This window comes from Camellia sinensis, chromosome 9 (assembly GCF_055761805.1).
Source record: "Camellia sinensis isolate YWXY chromosome 9, ASM5576180v1, whole genome shotgun sequence".
In the NCBI taxonomy this organism is placed as follows: domain Eukaryota; kingdom Viridiplantae; phylum Streptophyta; class Magnoliopsida; order Ericales; family Theaceae; genus Camellia; species Camellia sinensis.
The window spans coordinates 105829870-105850365 of NC_138969.1; the positions used below are offsets into that span (position 1 = coordinate 105829870).

The 20496-nt window shown below is 37.5% G+C and overlaps 1 long non-coding RNA gene across 1 annotated transcript; it reads right to left on the minus strand.

Annotated features, from left to right (window-relative positions):
* Window positions 1-17681: 17681 nt before the first annotated feature.
* On the minus strand, window positions 17682-20108 carry LOC114293007 (uncharacterized). The gene is made up of 3 exons (XR_003639926.2): window positions 19977-20108; window positions 18706-18741; window positions 17682-17947 (listed from the first exon to the last, which is right to left on the minus strand). It is a non-coding gene; the product is annotated as an uncharacterized LOC114293007 (long non-coding RNA).
* Window positions 20109-20496: the final 388 nt, after the last annotated feature.

A 20496-nucleotide genomic window follows, 5' to 3' on the forward strand; every position in this document is an offset into this window, starting at 1 on the left:
CATAATAATCCTTCGGACTCGAGTACTTTTTGCTCTTGTAGTCATAAGTAAATAGAGGTAGTAGCCACACTTTCGGATTTTTTTGACGGCGTGAACTTCCTACACCCCTTGAAGACATTGTTCATAAAATAAAAAAATTAATAATAATAATAGTAATTGTAGATATATTACTATTGTTATGACTTGAACAAATATCATACTGGGGGTTAACTAGAGATGACCTGGTGACGATAATTAAGTCGGGGCACTATGGAAGAAGTGATACCTGTGATATTATTTTATCTTATTCATTTCATGCAATCCTGAGTACTCGTGACTTTGTGTACTTGTGATGTAGTCACGAACGTGGTTGTCAGATAAAAACATAATTGTATGTCATCCTTTTCACAATGCAATCCCTTCATATTCAAGCAGTGAGTTGTCAAATTAATCAGTAATGCAGTGATCGCCACATTAAACTATTTTTTCATGCTTGCTTTTTTAATACAGTAAGTAGTCACTTTGAACTGACGATTTTAGTACAAGTTGGTGTTTTCAAAAAATTATAAATTAAATCATAAAATGAAACAGCGGCTTTAATTTTCTTTGTTTTAAAGTAATACTGTTCATAAACAACTATGAAACAGAGTGCAAGTAAATACACAACCTTCCAACTCACTTCGACCTACAAAACTATCGTTGATTTTTTCACCAAAACAATGTTCAAAACATAAACAAAACAAAATAATAAAATGGCCACCTGATATGTAAAGAAGATTGGCACTGCAGCCTATATTTTATCTTATTTTCACTTAACGAAACTTCACAGTCATCCCCTTTTCTCCTCTTTGCATTTTCTGCTTCTTTTTGTATTCAGTAATTACACTTCACTCCTTTATATAATTGTTTATCAACACTATTTCCATGTGGTTGTATTAATGTAACTTAGATGAATTCTAAAATGTGAGGAAAAAACAAAGCATCTAAGTCGCACTGCACAAAGTCACATGCTTACATGTGAGGAAAAAAGTCATAAAGTATATAATTTACAAAGTCAGAAAGTCACATGCATCACTGCATCACTGAATCACTGCATGAAGTCACATGCATCACTGTATCACTGCACAAAGTCACATTCATCACTGCATCACTGCACAAAGTCACATGCATCACATGCATCACTGCATCTGAGGAAAAAAAGTCACTGCATCATTGCATCGCTGCAGAAAGTCACATAGCATCTGAGGAAAAAACAAAGCATACAATTTATTACGTCTGTTAAAGTCTTTGTATCACTGATGAATGCTGGACGTATTACTGCACTGAGCTACAATTTATTATCGTACCATAGCTATTGTGCCCATGTGAATTTCTGCAATTCATAATGGGATGAGGGGGTGTCAGAACAAAACAACAAAACAATTAAACCCTTTGTGTTTAAAAAGCTACCCTATGCAACTCCAAATAGATTCATAAACCTTGAAGATAAAATATTATAGAGTTATATTGTATTGAAGATTGATTTGTAGTAGAGTTAGAATGAATGGGTTTTTCGATGTATAGAACTTGAAAGTGTTACAGATAAAAGCTAGCATAATATGTAGACAAGAACAACACTGACTTAAATCAACACATAGTTAACTTCAAATTAAATTGGTCAAATTTCTTCGATTAAATTAAATGAAATATGTAAGGTGAAAAGTGAAATTAAATATATTGTGAAGGCAAAATAAATTGAATTATATTTGTAAGCGAAAAAATGAAATTAAATTTCTAAGCGGATTTGAACTTTGCTTAAAAGTTGAAATTAAATTGCTTAAATTTTAGATATGCACTGAGTAGTAAATAAAAGTCGAAGTGACAACTCGTATAAAGTTGATGCATAGTTGTTCAGGTCATAAAAGTTGACGTGACAACTCTGATGCATAGTTGTTTACAATAAGTTCAAACATACAACTACCATATGTGGTATAAATATCTCATCATACCACAACAAAAGTTTTATAGCTATTTCGAGCGATATCATCATGAGATATACGATGGTTGATCTATATTCAGGAATGGGTCGCTATTGGGTTGCAGATGGAGATGAATTTCAATACCCATTAAATCTAAATTTACGTTACTCACATGCCGCCGTCAATACCACGAGAGCTGAGTGGGAATTTCGCATAACTCGAGCAAACGTTCTCGTTGAGCTATGTCGTGAAGTTAATATTAAATTTCCTCGCCGATTAGCCATGCGTATGCCAACTGACACTCCACAGTTGTTGCAAAGGGCATTGCATCCTATCCCCGACGAAGTTAATCGCATGACCCAACGTTTGCAAAGGTCCGAACTAATGAAGACCGCAAATGAGCGTGCCGAAGATGGGTTAATGGATGATGCACACCAGTACTTCGCCTGGAGCATGGATGTTATGTATGAATCTGATATTGAGATGTCAGATGATGATAATAATGAATGAAATTGTTTGGATGAATGACCAAACCATTTATCTTGTAATGGACTTGTAATGCTTATCCACGACTTATCAATGAAGGGAGAAATTTCAATAGTTTTTGAATAGTTCTTGTAATTGTACAAATAACAAATACCTTTGCTTTCTCTCCGTTATTGTTATTCTGAAGAATGCTACTTGAACTAGGCTGTAACGCCCTCAAAATTAACCCATTATATATATCATTGACATGCATTATTTAAAGAAGACAATTTATTAATTCATTCATCAGAGTATTACTAAATAAAGCATTACATGTAACATTGAATAAAATGCCTTACAGGCTTACATCTTTCCAAGCCAACACTTGGATACAAAAATATGAGTTCTAACTCAATACAAGAAAAACCCTAGGCTTGAATGTTTACATGTACTAATAAATAAAAACAATTAACTAAATGTAGTCTTTTTCAAACCAGAAGCCAAACCCTCCCAAGCTAAGTCCTTGGAGGTAGTTTATCACCTGAACCTGAAAATGATGTTCCCATAAAGGGTGAGCCACAGCCCAGTAGAAATATTCTAAACCACATATAAGCAATGAATAAAGCAATAGCATTCAACAGATGGTCAACCAAGATAATCAATTACCTCATTTTACAGCCTCAAGACACTATTGTCTAAGATACATTTTACTTTCCAACTTAATCAACATGGCTCAGAACCTGGCCGAACTTACAACAGTGAATTATATATATCATATTCACATTCTTCCAATATCAACAAACAAATGAGACTCAAGCTCAATTCAAAACACTTCATACTTCCAGATTGATACACATTTTAGTGCTGTATCAATAAAACACTTCTATATAAATAAGCACACATAAAAGTGATGCTAATGGAGTCCATCCCCTATCTCCTCCCAAACAAAAATCCGGTTTAGAGGTCCATCCCCTATCTCCCCCTAAACCGTGGAGTACATCCCCTATCTCCTCCCACACAAAACAATGTATGCAAATGCAATGCTCAATCAATACACGTATTTTCTGTATCAATGCAATAGTCAAAATTAATGACTTAACCAATGTGATTAGTTTCAGTTATTCCTAATCCACATGCAATGTCTACAACAATCACGACTATCCTCCACCGATAGCCCAAAACAGTTATTTCTAAACTGAAAATAACTATGTCAACAATTCAATAGACAAATAATTCAAATTATCCAACTACGCCATTTAATCATTGAATTCCCCAATTCCATAAATTAAACCATCTTTTCCCAACTCCATGAATTAATTATACAAATTAATTTAATAATACAACTAGGGTTTTTCCCAGAATTTACCAAAGTATCCCCAACATATCAAAATACCAAAACTTAGAACAAAACCTATAAAATGGAGTAGGAAATCCCTACCTTAAAGAAAACAACCCAAATGGTGAAGACAGAGATGAGTGCCCAAATACCAAAGTGCTCCAAATCGCCAAATGTTCAGATTAAATGGAAGCCCTCGACTCACTCTATCTTTTTAATGAAGGATCTAGGGTAGAAACACTCCCTAAGTGGATCAAATCTAAGAGAGAAGGTGAGTAGGGAGAGAGAGAAGTCGGACCTAGGGTTTGGAATTAAAAAGAAGATGAAAAGGACTGATCAAAACCCGTTGTTGTGTATATAAACTGGACAGGCTCGCTCGAGCGAAGCCTTTGTCGCTCGAGCGACCAGACACAGAAAATCTACGCTCGAGCCAAGGAAACCTTGCTCGAGCCAACAACCCAAAAGCTCGCTCGAGCGAAAGAAAACTCGATCGAGCGAAGAACTCAAATTCTCAGGTCTGTAAACAGACTCACGCTCGAGCGAAGGAACCATTGCTCGAGCGAAGAACAAACTAACTCGCTCGAGTGAAGAAAATCTCGCTCGAGCCAAGAATGCAGAGCTACAGGTCAATACTGGACGCCATCTCTCGCTCGAGCGACCAACTCCTCGCTCGAGCGGAGAACCAAAATCCTGGACAGCAACACTTGGTTTCTAAACCCAACCAACCTGAAACAAACCTTCCCAACACATCCTATAATTCCAAATGAGAAAATAAAGGACAACAACAACAATTATACAATGACAGAATCTACGGAACCTGAGTCCGGATACAATAATCAAATGAGAAAATACCGGGGTCGTTATATAGGCTTTCATGATTTCATGCATTATTGATGTGGAATATAATGATGATACTGAATGAACTTGGTTACATGTATGACCAAACGTTTTCATTCAGTATAATGGATTTGCAATGCTTATACATGAGTTATCAATAGGAAGAGAAATTCGTAACGAATCTTGACACGTGTACTTATAAATGTAGTGATTTCATAAACTTCAGGTTCATATAACAAATAGTTGAAATACATCTGTAAGCTAGATGAACAACAACATTGTCTTATACTCCAGTAACGAAGATACGACACAACATAGAACATTATTTGTGACATTATTTCGCTCAATCACTGTCAATTCTTTGTTGCTTGCTTCTGTCATTTCAATGCAGTAAGTTGTCACATCGCCTTGCTTTTTTAATACAGTAAGAAGTCACTTCGAATTGACGATTTCAGTATAAATTGGTGTTTGCAAAAAATTATAAATTAAATCATAAAATGAATCAGAGGCTTTAATTTTCTTTGTGTTAAAGCAATACTGTTCATAAATAACTATGAAACGGAGTGCAAGTAAATACCTCCAAGTGTCTTGAAATGCCCATGAGTTAAGTTACATGCGATAAAATCGAAATTATTTTCTCAGTCACAAACAACACTGTGAAACACACCCACAGTGAAGTACCTCGATGTAGAACATGTACCTCAGTCAAAAACTTATGTTGCTTGGGGTTCTTTGAATAATGAGGGGAGTAAAGTTGAAATACAATCTCAAACCGAGCATGAGAATGAGTCACCCATAGTCAACTAAGAAGATGTTGAGCATGTACCTCAGTCAAAAACTTCTGCTGCATGGGGTTCTTCGAATACTGAGGGGAGTAAAGTTGAAATACAATCTCAAATCGGGCATGAGAATGAGTCACCCACAGTCAAGTAAGAAGATGTTAAGCATGTACCTCAGTCAAAAACTTCTGCTGCTTGGGGTTCTTCGAATACTGAGGGGACTAAAGTTGAAATACAATCTCAACCCAGGCATGAGAATGAGTCACCCACTAATATCAGGAGTTGAAATAAAAATAGCCAGTCCAATGGTGGCAACGAGTCGGCTATTGACAAAAACCAGATTTTGGGGAACGACACAACGTCAAAGGCAAATGGTTGAGGGTCCAGTATAGGGAGTTGGGGTTCTTCAAGTGAAGAGGGCCACAGTGATGATAGGAATGAAGGAATGTGGGGTTGGCAAATTAAAGAATTTGGGTGCTAGAGAAACTATTTATTATTACAGAATTTGGGTCCAGTTGGAGGGTTAATCTATTATATTAGTAAAGGGGAACACCAATTTTGGTGTCATGAATCTGAAGCACGGCTTACAAATTTTTTTCTATTTTTCCTAAAATGACCATAACTTGTTAAATAATCTATTATTTTAACTTATATCAAATTGTAATTATGGGTAAAATCGTAAATTACCAACTCAGTAAATAGCTTCCACGTTACCACTTCCCACATTTTAGAAACTGCTGTGCACTTCCACATTTCACCATCTTCTATTTTTTTTAATTGTTTATTTTTTTTTAATTTTATATTTTAAATTTATAACAAACTGCTGTATAAGTTCCACAGTTCATCATCTTCACTCTATTGAAAAACTAAAATTTGTTTCTTTTTTTTTTTGAGAAAGACTATTCAAGTATTAAAGAACTTTTTTCTTTCTTTGTTTCTTTCTGTTTTTTTGGGGGGAAAAAGCAGAGTGTATAAAATTTGTATTTTTGTTTTCTTAATGTTGTATGTGTGTGTGTGCGCACATTGTTTAAAAAAATCAATGTTCTTCAAATTTTGATTATATTATCAGGTTCTGTACTTTTTTTTTTTTTTTGGTAGTCTTATGTAATCTGAAATTTGTGTGTTTTTATTTTAAAAAAAAAGTGTTCTTAAATTTATCATTATGTTATCAAATTCTTTGGGAAAAAAGTACAGAATAATAAATAAAATTTATGTAATTATTTATTTTGTGTTTTTTGTAAAGAAATAATTATGTAGTTAAAAAAATTTATTTAAAAAAAACTGTATGAAAAATTATATAGTTTATTATTGTAAAACGAAAATCCACATGGTACAAAATGCAGCACAACTTGAATCTTTTATGTATATAACCACCCTGTTTAAATCCATTGTGACATCATGATTTGAATATTTGAAGTATTTAGGAAATCATCAAAATAAGTAAGAATAAAAAATTATAAAATTGTATTTTCGAATAAATAAGTATGGCACATTTACATCCTCTGTACAAGTTTGATTTACAAAAACTATAAATAAAAAAAAACTATACACTCCATATCACACTTGCTAATGTCCTAACCTACCCCCAGTCCCACAACCTCGACCGTGGACCTCCCTCTTCGGTCTCCTACGGTAGACTCTCTGAATATCTGGCTCCCCCAATCGTAAATACGTATCCAGTGGCACTCCCGCCACTACATGTGGCCCTCCACTGACTGTCTGTGGAGCCTGTGAGTGTGACCCTCTCTCTCCTTCATGTGCTTCTCTTGATCCTGTCTCTGGCCGAAGATCGGATACTGCTGTGAGCTGTGAAATTCCCTCATCTGGTGCAACTGTATCACGATCTGCAGTTGGACCTCGACCACTACCTCTGCTCACACCCCGACCTCATCCGTAACGTCCGCCACGACCATAACCTCGGCCTCTCCTTCGCGCTCTAGAGGGTGGGGGGGCTTAATATGGGCCTCATCCTCAACATGGGAGATGTTAGTGAGAACTGCATCATGTGTACTCATGGTCGCGGTCGAACTAGTCCCCACAAAAGTAAGTGTATGTAGTGTGGGACTAAGTGATGTACATGTATCAACCCCAACACTACAAACACCTGAACTGTCTGGTGGTGGTAACTGAATGGGTGGGGTAACAACGTCATGCATGTATCAGGGCGGTGTCCAATCAGGGTTAGCAACATAAGGTATGCCAGTATGCTAGGTAGGATGTACGTGGAGGGAATTTGGAGATATGTATGGGGTAGCATGTGGTGGGGTGACTGATGTCCAAGGAGCTGATGTGGCCAGCGCTGAAGTGGAAGGCGTTGACGTGGACGACGCTGATGTGTCTGAAGCAGCTGCTGCACTGTGTACACCGTAGTGGCCAAAATGCAGACGATCTCCCCGATGGGCAAGTTGGATTGCCTCGTACAATAAGTCTCGGATCTCTGCAATGGCTTGCAAGACATGTTGTCCATCACGTCTGAAAAGGGCGTTCTCAGCCAAGTGATATGACCTCCCAGCTCCAACCACCTGAACAAAAATTCGGATGTATTAGGCTACAGTTGACTCAAAGTAAATCAATTATGATCTTAATAATTATCTGACACATACTATGATACTCACGAATGCCTCAAGATAAGGCCCAACTCCCTGATATCCGAACTCAGACAGGTGGCTCAGATTATCGACTAGTAGGCGTGTATGTCACCGATACCACAACATGTAAGGGTCGAAAGAGGGGAGCACCTTATTGCTTCAGTCAGCATGTACAATACTATCCCGACAGGTATCCCACAACTGTATATATCGCATATAAAACAAACTCTAGTCAGTGCCAGCTCGACTACGCCTATCAGTGACGTGTAACTGCCACTCGGTGTCGAACCGATCTGGCACGGACTGGACCCGACCAAACTGTCGGAGGACACGATGGGAGAGATGCCACTCAACCACGTCAAAATAAATAAGTGGCACTCTCGCCATCTATATCTCCTGACCTAGTCGGCAATAGTCGGGGAGCGTACTAAGGACCCCAATATAAGGCTGCCAGATAAACTACAACAACGACAAGTATATTAAAATTCGCTCGTGAACTCAAAACATATACGATGAACAAGACAACTAAAATTGAGAGCAAAATTTCATACCTCGCCCTCGATCATTCGGTCGAGCTGGTCTCTATAAACTACGCTACGTGGGTCGAGACGACCTCGTGGCCCAAGTCAACCCTTCACCGGCTACCTCGAGGTCCGGGTGGCAACTGCATGTCTCCCTCACCCATGGGAAGCCACCAGGACCAACCACTTGCCGCCTAGACAGGGCAATGCGAATCAATCTCTCCCACGCCCAAGTCTGCAATAGTTTGAACGCAATTACAATACTGATGTATGTCATACAATATGAATTGACATGTAATAAAATTCTTACTAACTTGTAGCAAGACAAGTGGTCCTCCAATCTCCTTCGCACCCACCTGAGCTGCTCGACATAGCATCCTATACTGCCAAAGCCGCTCTACCCCAGCTGTACTGGCCAATCTCGTCAATGTCTCTTAGCAGTGGCAAGTACATCATCTTGAGCAGGTTCTGTGACTTATCAGGGAGAAGTACCCCCCCAATAAGCCATAGAATATATGCTCGGGCATGCTGCTGTACCAACTCATCTGGAGCACGATTTGGAAGAGGACCAAACTGCTCGGCCAGCTACCTCACCCTCAGTCTACCTGCCTATAAGTCTACAGGTGTAGGTGCTACTCCCAATAGCTCAGCACATAGGGCTATCCACTGCTCCCTCGTCAATGATGGGTCAACTCTAGTAATTGCTCGCCTATCAATCCATAGACCATATAGGACAGATACGTCCTGCAATGTGACGGTGGCCTCCCAGATTGAGAAATGGAATGTATGAGTCTCTGTGCACCACCTCTCGACGAGAGTAGTGATGAGTGGGTGGTCTAGTCTAATATGCCCGATACGGTAGACACCATAGAATCCTGCGCATAGTATATACTGCAAGACTCTATGGTCTAACGGATGCTCCCACAAGCCAAAATCTGCCCGGTGACAGGTCAACACGGTGCGTGCCTCGTCCTGCATAACAGAATCACTAGTTTAAATAATAACATTATCACGTAATATAAAACAAAATGCAGGGTATTTTAATTGTAAGCGTAAAGTCCAACAAACGTTATTGCATACTGGACGCTCCCATATATTGTCAGTCCGATGTGGCTGACTGAAAAGTGGGACCTCCTCAGGTACATGTGCCATGAAGCCTGCATAAGTGAAATACTAGATCATAACAATAAAAATCTCATTTAATCATAACAGAAAAACTGTAATTATTCCATAAATTACGATTTGTAAAAGAAAAGTATACTCAGCTATTTCAAAATTTAAATTTGTGTGATACTATATATGGAAGCAATTCACTAAAAAGTAATTAATTTTTTTTTTTCAAAAACCTCTATTGGTTAACTGTAATTTAACTATAACAATTAAACTCTAATTAATTCCATACATGACGACTTTAAAAAAAAATGTGCTCGGTTATTTTAAAATTATAAATTTCTGTGCCACTAACATGGATGCAATTCACTAAAATCTAATTATAATCATAAAAAAAACTCTAATTATTCCATAATTTATGATTTTTAAATATATATATATATATATATATATTTGTACTTTAAGATTTAAAATTATGTGTCATTAAATATGATAAAAATTCAACATAACCTACCGTTTTGTATGCTATAACTAATATAGAAATATTTTCAAAAATAATTTTAGGGCCTCAGTTACATAAGCGTAATAATGCCCATGAACATAGTGTAGTAACATGTGGATAGTTTTCCTACATAAATATTTGTCAAAAAATTGAATGAGAAATTTTTTTTTCCAATAATAGGTTGATGATTACATTTATGGCATATTTGACAAAACTTAATTATTGATTTTGTAATGCTAGAAGTTTGAATAAATTATAAAATTTTTAAATTACATAAATTTATTCAGAAATTGTAAATGTGAACAATGGTTGCAGCATTCGAAAATATTAAATTTATTCATAAATATTAAATTTTCAAATGGTAGAAGAACTATGTGATTAAGTATAGAATTTTGTAATACACAATTTCAATCAAGTACACAGTAAAAAACTTAGGCCTATGTGGTACAGTTAAATCTTTTTGCATACATATTTAGTTTAATTTATTTGTTTAGTATGTTAGTGTAGACACCCAATTTTTGACCATCCTCAAGACTTGGACATCATCGTTTGAACACTCGATGACCATCCATGTTCATGTTCATGTTCGTTTTGTGTTCCCAAAGGTCTCGGCTGTGCGCCTTGCCTTAGGATCTCTCAACTTGTCTGTTTTGTTCTTGGTTGTGGACCAAGGACTTGCGATTTTTGCACCTGAGGGTAGGAAGTGGCTTGTTGGCCATCCCCTCAACCCACCGGCCTTGTTTTCTTTCCACCGGCCAAATGTATTGGTCGATCGACACTGTATTTGGTCGGCCGACCATTGTTTTGGTCCATCGGCAACATTTTCTGGCCGAGGCCTTTTCTTTGCCTTTTTCAGGCATTGTGTATGCCAACTGTGCCAGTTGGTGAGCACAGACTCTGCGCTCCATACACGTGTATGGAGGGATTTCATTCTTACACTTAGTTTCCCTTGGAAGCTTGGAATTGGATTTCCTATAAGAGGAGGGCCTCCCATCCCTTTCCAGAGGTTGATCAATCTGATATATGAGAGATATATCACTCTCTCTCTATATCTCCTTCTCTCTCTATATTTGTGTGTAATAGTGTTCTAAAGTGTGTTTTTGTTCATATTTTTGCACTAAGGCACCTAGTGTATCACTTTCCTTTAGTTACTGAGGTGCTAAGGAGTTGATTTCAGAATTTTTGAGTTGGTTTTGATCAAAAGGAGGTGCTGGAGTTGGTGTTCTTCAAGGGTGAGAAACTACTCTTTTATTCCCCATTTTTGCTTAAGTTTTTAGCAATACTTGCATACTGTTTTAAGCTTAGTGTCCAACTGAAAAAAGTTCTTTTTTTACATGCTTTTGATCTTTGTTTAAGATCACTTTTGTGTTTGGGGTCGCTTACCCCCTCTTAGGCCTTGTTTGGCCTCATTTTTGTGTCTTTTTTGTGAACTCTGGGACCACCTTGTATTGGCCTTCCAGAAGGATTTCAGTGGTGGGGATGGTGTTTTGAGGTCCTAAGAAGGAGAGGGCCATCCCCTCTCCTTGTTGTCTTCAATAATTGTCATATTTGCCTCATATGTGAGCACCTTTGTTAAGTTCATGTTGGCCATGTCTTAGCTAGTATTTGTGGTTATTTTGCTGTGATATACCACTGTTTTTGCCTATCTTGGTCATTCCATGCATGGTCTATACACTTGTAGCGTAAATTTTGCAAACTAGTCTTGTATGCTTCATGTTTGAGCATGTCTTTCTAGCCTATGTTGACCTCATTTCAGTGGGTTTTTGGTGTTGTTTTAGCATGCCATGACTCTGTTTTGGGTGGGTTTAGTTGGCTCTTACATGCTTCATATACTTGCTTTGCAATCCCCTCATTGGCCTTAACGTGCACCTTGTGTTTAGACCACCATGCTTACATGTTTTGGCTTAACTTTGAGAAGCTTTTAGCTTTGTTTTACCATGCTTGAGGTCTAATTTTGGTTGCTTGGGTCACATATGCCATGCTTTGTATAGCCACCATGCAATATAGCTTGTTAACTTTGAGTGTTCAAGTCATTAGCATGCTTTATTTCGACCATTTCAGTGGATTGGCATCACTTGTCATGATATTTCAGTCCATATAGTATGCTCCTATGCTTGCACTTGTGACTCCTTTAATGGTTTAAAGAGTTGGTATGTTGTGCCTCGTGAATGTGTCATTGTGTATGCCATCATGTTTAGGCCTTTGAGATGCCATCTAAGCGGGTTTTTGGGCTCATTTTGACATGCCATAACTTTATTTTTATTGGCTTAAAACATGTTATGTTTGGGTGTCTTAGGTGTAGTGTAATACCTCTTTGGTAGCCTTACATGCCTCATGTTCTTGCCCCTTTGTCTTAGCTTGTTTTGGCTTTGGTCATTGCATGTTTTAGGCTTACTTTGCCATGCTTTAGGACTGTTTTGGGTCATGCTTGCCATATGCCCTTTGCTTTGTGTAGCTTTGGTTCAAGTCCCTTCACTAGCCTTAAGCTTTAGGCCTCCTTGCATGCTACATTTGTTTTGTTTGGTTGCTTTGGCATCACTCCTCACATGATTTCAGAGCTTAATGCATTGCCATACTCTCATGTTTATCACATCTTGCTCATGCTTGAAGATTGTGCATTGTTGCCTAAGTGTTGGACCATTTGCATGTGCATGTTCATTTTGCATTTCCATGCTCCCAAGTCATGACTTTGGCCACTGTTTTGGGTATGGCTGAGGCCTTCCCATGTCGGTTTAAGTCCATCTCTACATGTTGTCGCATGCTTGTCTTGCACGTTGCATGTTTACACGTTTAGGTTGCATCACATTTGGCATGTCCGCTACCTTAAGCTTTATGTGCATACTTGAGTCACATTGTGTTTGACATGCATGCATTGCATTGTGTTTGGTTTGGGGTGTCAAACCAAACATGAGGAATGAGGGACATTCGTACTTGAAGTGACGAAACGTACCTCAATCCTCGGTCGCCGACGCTTTTGATCAAGCATGATAGAGTTCTAGGCATTCATGTGTTTTGTTGCATTCACTCCACATTGATTTGCACACTTGGCATCTTTGGCCATCATGCATTGAAATGCGTGATTGGTGGTCTGAGGGTCGAGAGTCATACTCCCTTGAGTTCATAGTATGATAGGGAGGGTGGTCGTGCACGCATTGTCTTGTAAACGCCCTGCCATGCACTGTCTGTCATCTGCTGCAGCAAAAATAGCATTCTGCAGGAAGGGATGGCCGGTCAGCCATCTTCAGTGCCGGCCGGCTAACTTAACCTGGTTGAGAGCTCCACCTTTGGTCGATGATCATTTTCTCTTGGCCGGTGACTTCATCTCTTGGCCGGTGACCTCCCACAGTGCTCAGGGAGTGTTTCAGAAGCATCTTAAGGGTTTTCACAATTTTCAGAGATGCAAAATAGTGCAAACAGAGGCAACATGTGGCATGGCAACGGGTTTCCGAGCGAGGCGATCGAGCATGCATCATTCAATCATTCCGAGGTGGCGCTGCGGCGGCCTCCTTTTTGTAATTAATTTGTTAATTAATTAAGGGTTTGTAATAATTAATTAGCTAGGATAGTTGATTAACCATTTGGGTTTGTATTATTTATTCGGACTCTCCGTCGAGAGGGCGACTTTGTAATAAGTGTGCGTCCGTGTGTGAATGTCTTCCAACCCCACATCTTTCTCCCTTTCACTTACTTGCTTTTGATGGTTAGTTTTAGGTCATGTTTCAATTAGCATACTTATGTTAGCATGTTTGCATACATTCATTCGTATTGCACGCACCGGACTTGACGCATCATACTAATTGCATAGTATTTCAATTCCAACTTGAATACGTGTATCAAGTTGTCGCATTTCACATGCCATTCTTAGATTAGCCGGGCCTATTCTAGTTGCATTTTGCATGTGTTGCATTAGCCATCTTAACATGAACTAGGATTATGCATGATTTCTAACTAGTTTCTTATTTTGGCTCGGAGTACTAGATAAGCTTTTATGCTTTAACATCTTGCATGAGTGTGAGTGTTGCCATGATAGCATGCTTGCCATGAGGCTATTTGCTTAAGTGATATAAACTACCTGAATGCCTGTGGGTGAAGGTTAGATTACTTGAATTGGAACAATTCATCAAAATGTGTGTTTTAAGCCCACTTAAGAGTGGCAAAATCATATTTTTCTAAGCCCACTCGAGGGTGGCAAATCCACGTCTTAGCTTACTTGCGAGTAGCACTATCAAACCATTTGCAAATAAACAAACATGAAAAATGTTTTGTTCTAACTTAGGCGATCTAGTCTACACTTGTGTGTTGTGCGCATCACATAGTAAATTCTAGCTAATAACTGGAATAAGAACACATGTGTTTTCAAAAACAAAATATCATGCTTAGTACAGGCCGATCTTTGATCGAGCGAGCGGGGGTGCTCATAGATGACCTTCCCCAATCGTACCCAAGTTCCCGAGCCGAGACAACTTTGGTGATGACGAACATGTGGCCTTAGACACGAGTCAGGGTTTCCTAAATTCCCCCAAAATAAAATATTTAGGTGGCGACTCTGTATCTAGCAAAGCAGTCCATGTTTGACACTTCTTTCTGAAAAATCAGTTTTCCAAAACGATTTTCCGGATTTGGACTCTTTGGTGATTTATCGGTCTCGCATTGTACTTTGCGGGATTAGATTCAGAACCGTGACATTTGAGTCCGAACTATAGCATGAGGCCCCCCTCGGGGTGCATCTACAGTTAGTTGTAAATTTTTTTTTAATATAAAACAATTACAATATATAAAGACTTAAAAATTAGGAATGATTTATTACAAATAAAAAATGATCTATTTAAATGTACGACCCCGTTTACAAATGAAGAATTAAAAAATAAAGAATTAAATGATCTATTACAAATAAAGAATTTAAAAATGATCTATTACAATATGTAAGTATTTCATAGTCTTCATCGACCAAGTCGCGCCGGAAATGTTCGCCTGTCATGACCTATCTGCTGGCACTCACTGCAACGAGCGGTCAAACGCCTGTCTGATATATCAATCTCATTCAAAATACGAGGCATAGATGTACGACCCCGTTTTACTTCTTGCAGACGAAGTACATTAGGCATTAAGGTCTACTGCGGATCATCCCAATAATCTTGATTCGGTATTGGATTGAATTTAGTTTCCCAAACCCTCATGTATACAGGAAGCCTATATACTGGATCAACGTACTCGAATGGATTGTCACCGCATTCAGACATTACAGCAAGCATATGGGAACATGGATAGCGTCTTATCTCATATTTTCCACAACTGCACATGGGTTGATTCATCCGCGCAATCTGTGTATTGCGACCTCGTCCATGGCGAAAAGATGTTTGCACCTCAAATACGCGGCGGGGCCTATCAGACAATATTGATACAAACTAATCAAGTTCAAGTTTTTAGGTGTAATTAACTTAACAACATAATAAGAACAATTTAGTTCACATTACAAACTAACCTGTCATACGATATCAACTGGAAAGTATTTTCCCTTGCGATGCCCTCATCGATAGTTTTTTGCATCTCTCTAGGGTATTAGAACTCATTCCGTACATCTGTTTCAGCTTAGGCTCCCATCTCGTCAAAATATTTTACGAGCCGTCGAAATGTAAATTCAACCATAGCTGAGATAGGTAAGTTCCTTGCACCTTTCAAGACGTTGTTGAAGCACTCTGCATCATTGTTGGTCAATACCCCCCACCGATATCCACTATCATACGTAAGGGCCCACTCCACAGGATTCATCTTGTGGACCTAATCGATGGCATCTTAGTTAATAACCTGTATCTATTCTAAGTAAGCATTACACTTTCGTCGTTGATGAGCACTCCTTGCTTTCCATAGAAGTTGTTTCAGCTCCTTATTTTTTAAATTTGTGTTAAAGTTACTACAAACACGTCGAAGGCAGTGCTGATGATATCCAACAAATTGGAGCGAGGGATTCAACCAATGCCGCCTCACAGTAGCTAAAATACTCTCAGCTCGATCAGATATCAAAGTCACTCCCTGTCGGTCCATGACAATATGTTCCTTGATATTTGAAATGAAGAACGACCAAGACTCCAAACTCTCCTTGTCGACAACAGCGAATGCAAGCGGTAATACTTTGCCATTGGCAGTGACAATCGTTGCTACAAGCAACACACCAGTGTATTTACCGTATAAAAATGTACCATCTATGGTTATAACAGGCCTACAATATCTGAAGCCATCGATGACGGGTTTGAAAGACTATAAAACAAAGTGGAAGACGGGCATAATGGTTGTACCTCTGGTATATCTATGCTTCCATTGAACGATGGTGCTAGGATTAGATGTCTGTAATGCATGCATGAATTTAGGCAACTGCCTATATGATGCATCCCAATCCCCGAATACCATTCTAATTGCCTTTGCCCTTGCATGCCACACCTTCTTGTATGATATACTATAGTTCATGGTCTTTTTGATATCTTCGATGACATTCTTAATTGGCATATCAGGTTCATTCTGCATACGACAATCAAATATGAGTTGGATTATTTTGGTGTGAACACTATAAACAAACAAATATGTATATATATGTAAACATTTTTTTTTATACTCACTGCAACTTGTCCCAAAAGATAAGAAGCAATGTAACTGGAGCTAATATTAGTGTGGTCCCTGTTCATTCGTGAGTATAAACAATGGCGAGGACCCATGTACTGCTTTATTTAAAAAAGACCATGTTTCCTACTAAGAGATGCACGTAACCACCATCTGCAATCGTGCTTTCAAGCAGACACCCAAAGGTCTCGCTTGGAGGTTACAACTTTATACTCTCGATTATTTGTTGCATGGTACAATTTCACAGCATATACAAGTTGCTTCTTATCAATGAAAACCATCCATTTGTCCAACTCTGGATTTTCAGCATTCCAGATCCGGTTACGGGGAACAACATCACGGCTACTCATGTCAAAATCACCATCCATGTGAATGTTCTTATAGAAAGGGATTTCAGGTCTAGGTGGAATGAGGGCATTTTCAAGGTCAATGAGAGCGTCGGCATTATCTTCTTCATCATCATCATCTGATCTGCCCAATAAATTTTCTTCATCACACATTTCATTCTCATCATCGTATAGGGCGACATCAGGACCATACATGTCATTGTCAGCAAACTGCACATAGTTCACTGTTTCAGCCATATTACCAGAAACTTCAACTGGAGTGGTATGATGGCTGTAGGTGGGCACATCTTCTGTGTTATTGTGAAATTCATAATCATATCCACCACGTGAACTTGATTCTAACACCATGGCCCTCAAATGTCTGTTGTGTGTAGCCCACTGCATAACATTGATCTGATTCATACATAAGAGACTGAAACGTTGTCGTGTCAATCCCATGTGTCAGCAATGTAATGAACGGACAAGAATCCATCTGTGTCATATTCGAGACATTGTGTACAACCTCTTTATCAATGTACTGTCATGACCCAAACCCGTCCCTATAGGTTTAGCGTCGTAACCAGCCAGTAATCCAAGATTACCTTCGGCCTCAAAGACAAAATTTCAAAATATTTATAATCATATCGGGCCTAAAGCGGAAGCAAAACAAAATAACAATGTCCATTGAGCTTGTGCATACATGATGACTAAAATAATTGAAACATTTAAACACAATAATAATTTATATACAAATCTTATATATCTCACACACATATACATTTAAGACTTAGCAAAATTCAAAACTCTGACAAAGCTAAGGGCTGATTTTCTTGGCTCTACTCGAGCCTAACTTGCTTCATTCCGGAAGCTTTGCAAAAGGCTGACACGGGTAGACTCCGAGGCTTCCTCTATCCTTGTTGCTTAGTTTGCTCACCTACACATACATATAAATAGTGAGCTAAAGCCCAGCGAGTAATAACGGAATAAAGAGGTTAAATAAATGAAGTTCGACGATAGTACAAAAACATGTCTTACAATTTAGAAATGAATCTTAAATCATTTTCAAACTAAGGCATTTGCCATATTATATCAAACTTTATAATAAAACATTTTCCATACCAAAACATATATTTCATTTTCGGAAACAATCCATTTCAATAGGCAAAACCATTTGATTAGCCATCACATCAATCCCTTGCAATAATAAAAACCATTATGCGATAGCATTTTCATTAATTCATAAACTTCATCATTAAGATCTTTCAATGTCAAATTATGTGGTACATCCATGAAGTAATAACGAACCGTATTTCAAGCAATCCAAAAGCCATGGTACTATTACCCCCAGGCAAGGGCCTATAGCCATGGTATTGTCACCCCTAGGCAAGGGCCTATAGCCATGGTATTATTACCCCTAGGAAAAGGCCTATAGTCATGGTACTATTACCCCCAGGCAAGGGCCTATAGCCATGGTACTATTACCCCCAGGCAAGGGCCTATATTCAATGGATGCCACAATATCGTTTCAAAACAGAATTTCATTCATTAAAGGGCATAACGTTTCGATCAGCCATGCTACCAATTATCAAATCATTTTAAGAATTCAATCCATCAATCATATATCCATTTTGAAGCAATAACATTTCGAAAGTAAAGATAATTTGAACATATCTTTATAAGGTTATTACTCACAGTGGGTTAAGTTGATATAAGGCCTCGGACGTCCACCTAAACAAATCATATAACAAAACACAACAATAGCACCATTCAATATTCATTCATTTTAATTCAACTCTCTCTACATGATTCCAGTTTATTCCATGACTATGTGAGTCCAATTGTTGCCTAAGAATACTTAGAATGTCAAGAGGATGCAATTATGCATTTAAAAGAGTTAGTCAAAAATTGCTGAAAATAGGGTCTCCGCTCGAGCGCGACTTTGGTCGCTCGAGCGGACTGTAAAATTTGCAAAACTTCTAGGAGCTCGATTTTCACGCTCGAGCAGACAGCATGAATTCTGGAATTTTCGGAATTTGTGTTTGAGCTTCAAGGTTGATATTCAAAGCCTCAAAACTTGTGTTTTTGGTACAAAAATGTGGAAAAACATTGTATAACATGAGAATACCTCTAATTCGAAATCATTTATTCAAAATCATGCTTCAATTGTCCAAATTTAGATTTAATTTATTTTCTTTATATCAAACCCACAAATTTTAACATATGAATTAAACTTTCAAAATCCTTGAAAACTTCATAATGTATGTAAAATAAAACCCAATTTCATTATTAATAGAAAAAATCAAACTTAACTATGAATTACACAAATCAATTTCTTAGAAATTCAACTTAACTCAATTTTGAATCAAAAACTTAATTCATGATCATAAATGTTCCAAAATGTGTTTAAATTGAACAAAACTTTTAAATTCAATTACATGCATGGATTAAACAAATACCTAGTTTTCATTATAAAATCAAAACTTTTTCTTACATTACGATTAATTCCAAATTTCCATAAATTTGATCTTTCTAAAGCTTTTCTTTTCTCTCTTCAAAATATGAGATTGAATTAATCCAAATTCTATAAAATCCATGATGCATGTATAATTAGAGTATTAGACTTGTAAAATTTATTCATGCATGTAACATTGAAGCTTAATTTCATGCAAAATCACAACATCAACCCAAAATAATTAATTTCCATACATTTGAACCTAACTCCATTTATTCATCATTTTGCTAATTTCTTCTATTTATATGAAATTGAACCCAAATTTAACAAATTTAAGGAATCATAATTCATATACTTCAACCTAGCTTGATTTTACATGCAAACCCAAATTTTAACAATTTATATAATTGATCTTCAAATCTTCATTTTTTTAATCCTCTCAAAATCCATTTTGAATTAATTTATATCTAGATTATATAATCAACACTAGAAAGAGAATGAAATTTCTTACCCATTAGTCTTCAAGATAGAATTTGGTTGAGTTCTCCACCTTTCATTTTGTTCCTCTTTTTCTCCCTTTTCTTCTATTCTCACGGTTTTTCCCCTGCAGGTTGTCTACAATGTGTATAATGAAGCTCTCTCTCTCTTCCTCACTTTGATTCCAGCAATTTGAGGGCCTCATTGATTCATCTTTTCTTCTATTTATCTATTAATTTAGTGGGACACTTGTCTTTGCTATGTGAGCCCATGTGGTATTGTATTAATTCTTTCATTAACTAATTAATCTTTCTTAGGATACTTAATTGAGGTTAATCTTTGATTGCAATTAGCTCAATTAATCTCCTCTTAAAACTAATTAATCTTGATCATAATTTAATTAATCATAACTAATCACAAATCTCACATAATTTAATTAGCCTAGTTGACTTCAATTAAGGCCCAATTAATTTTATTTAATTTTGTCATTCTGAATCAGATTTTTAATCAAATTTCCAAAAAGCTGCAACTATCAAATTAAGCTTATTGGCATC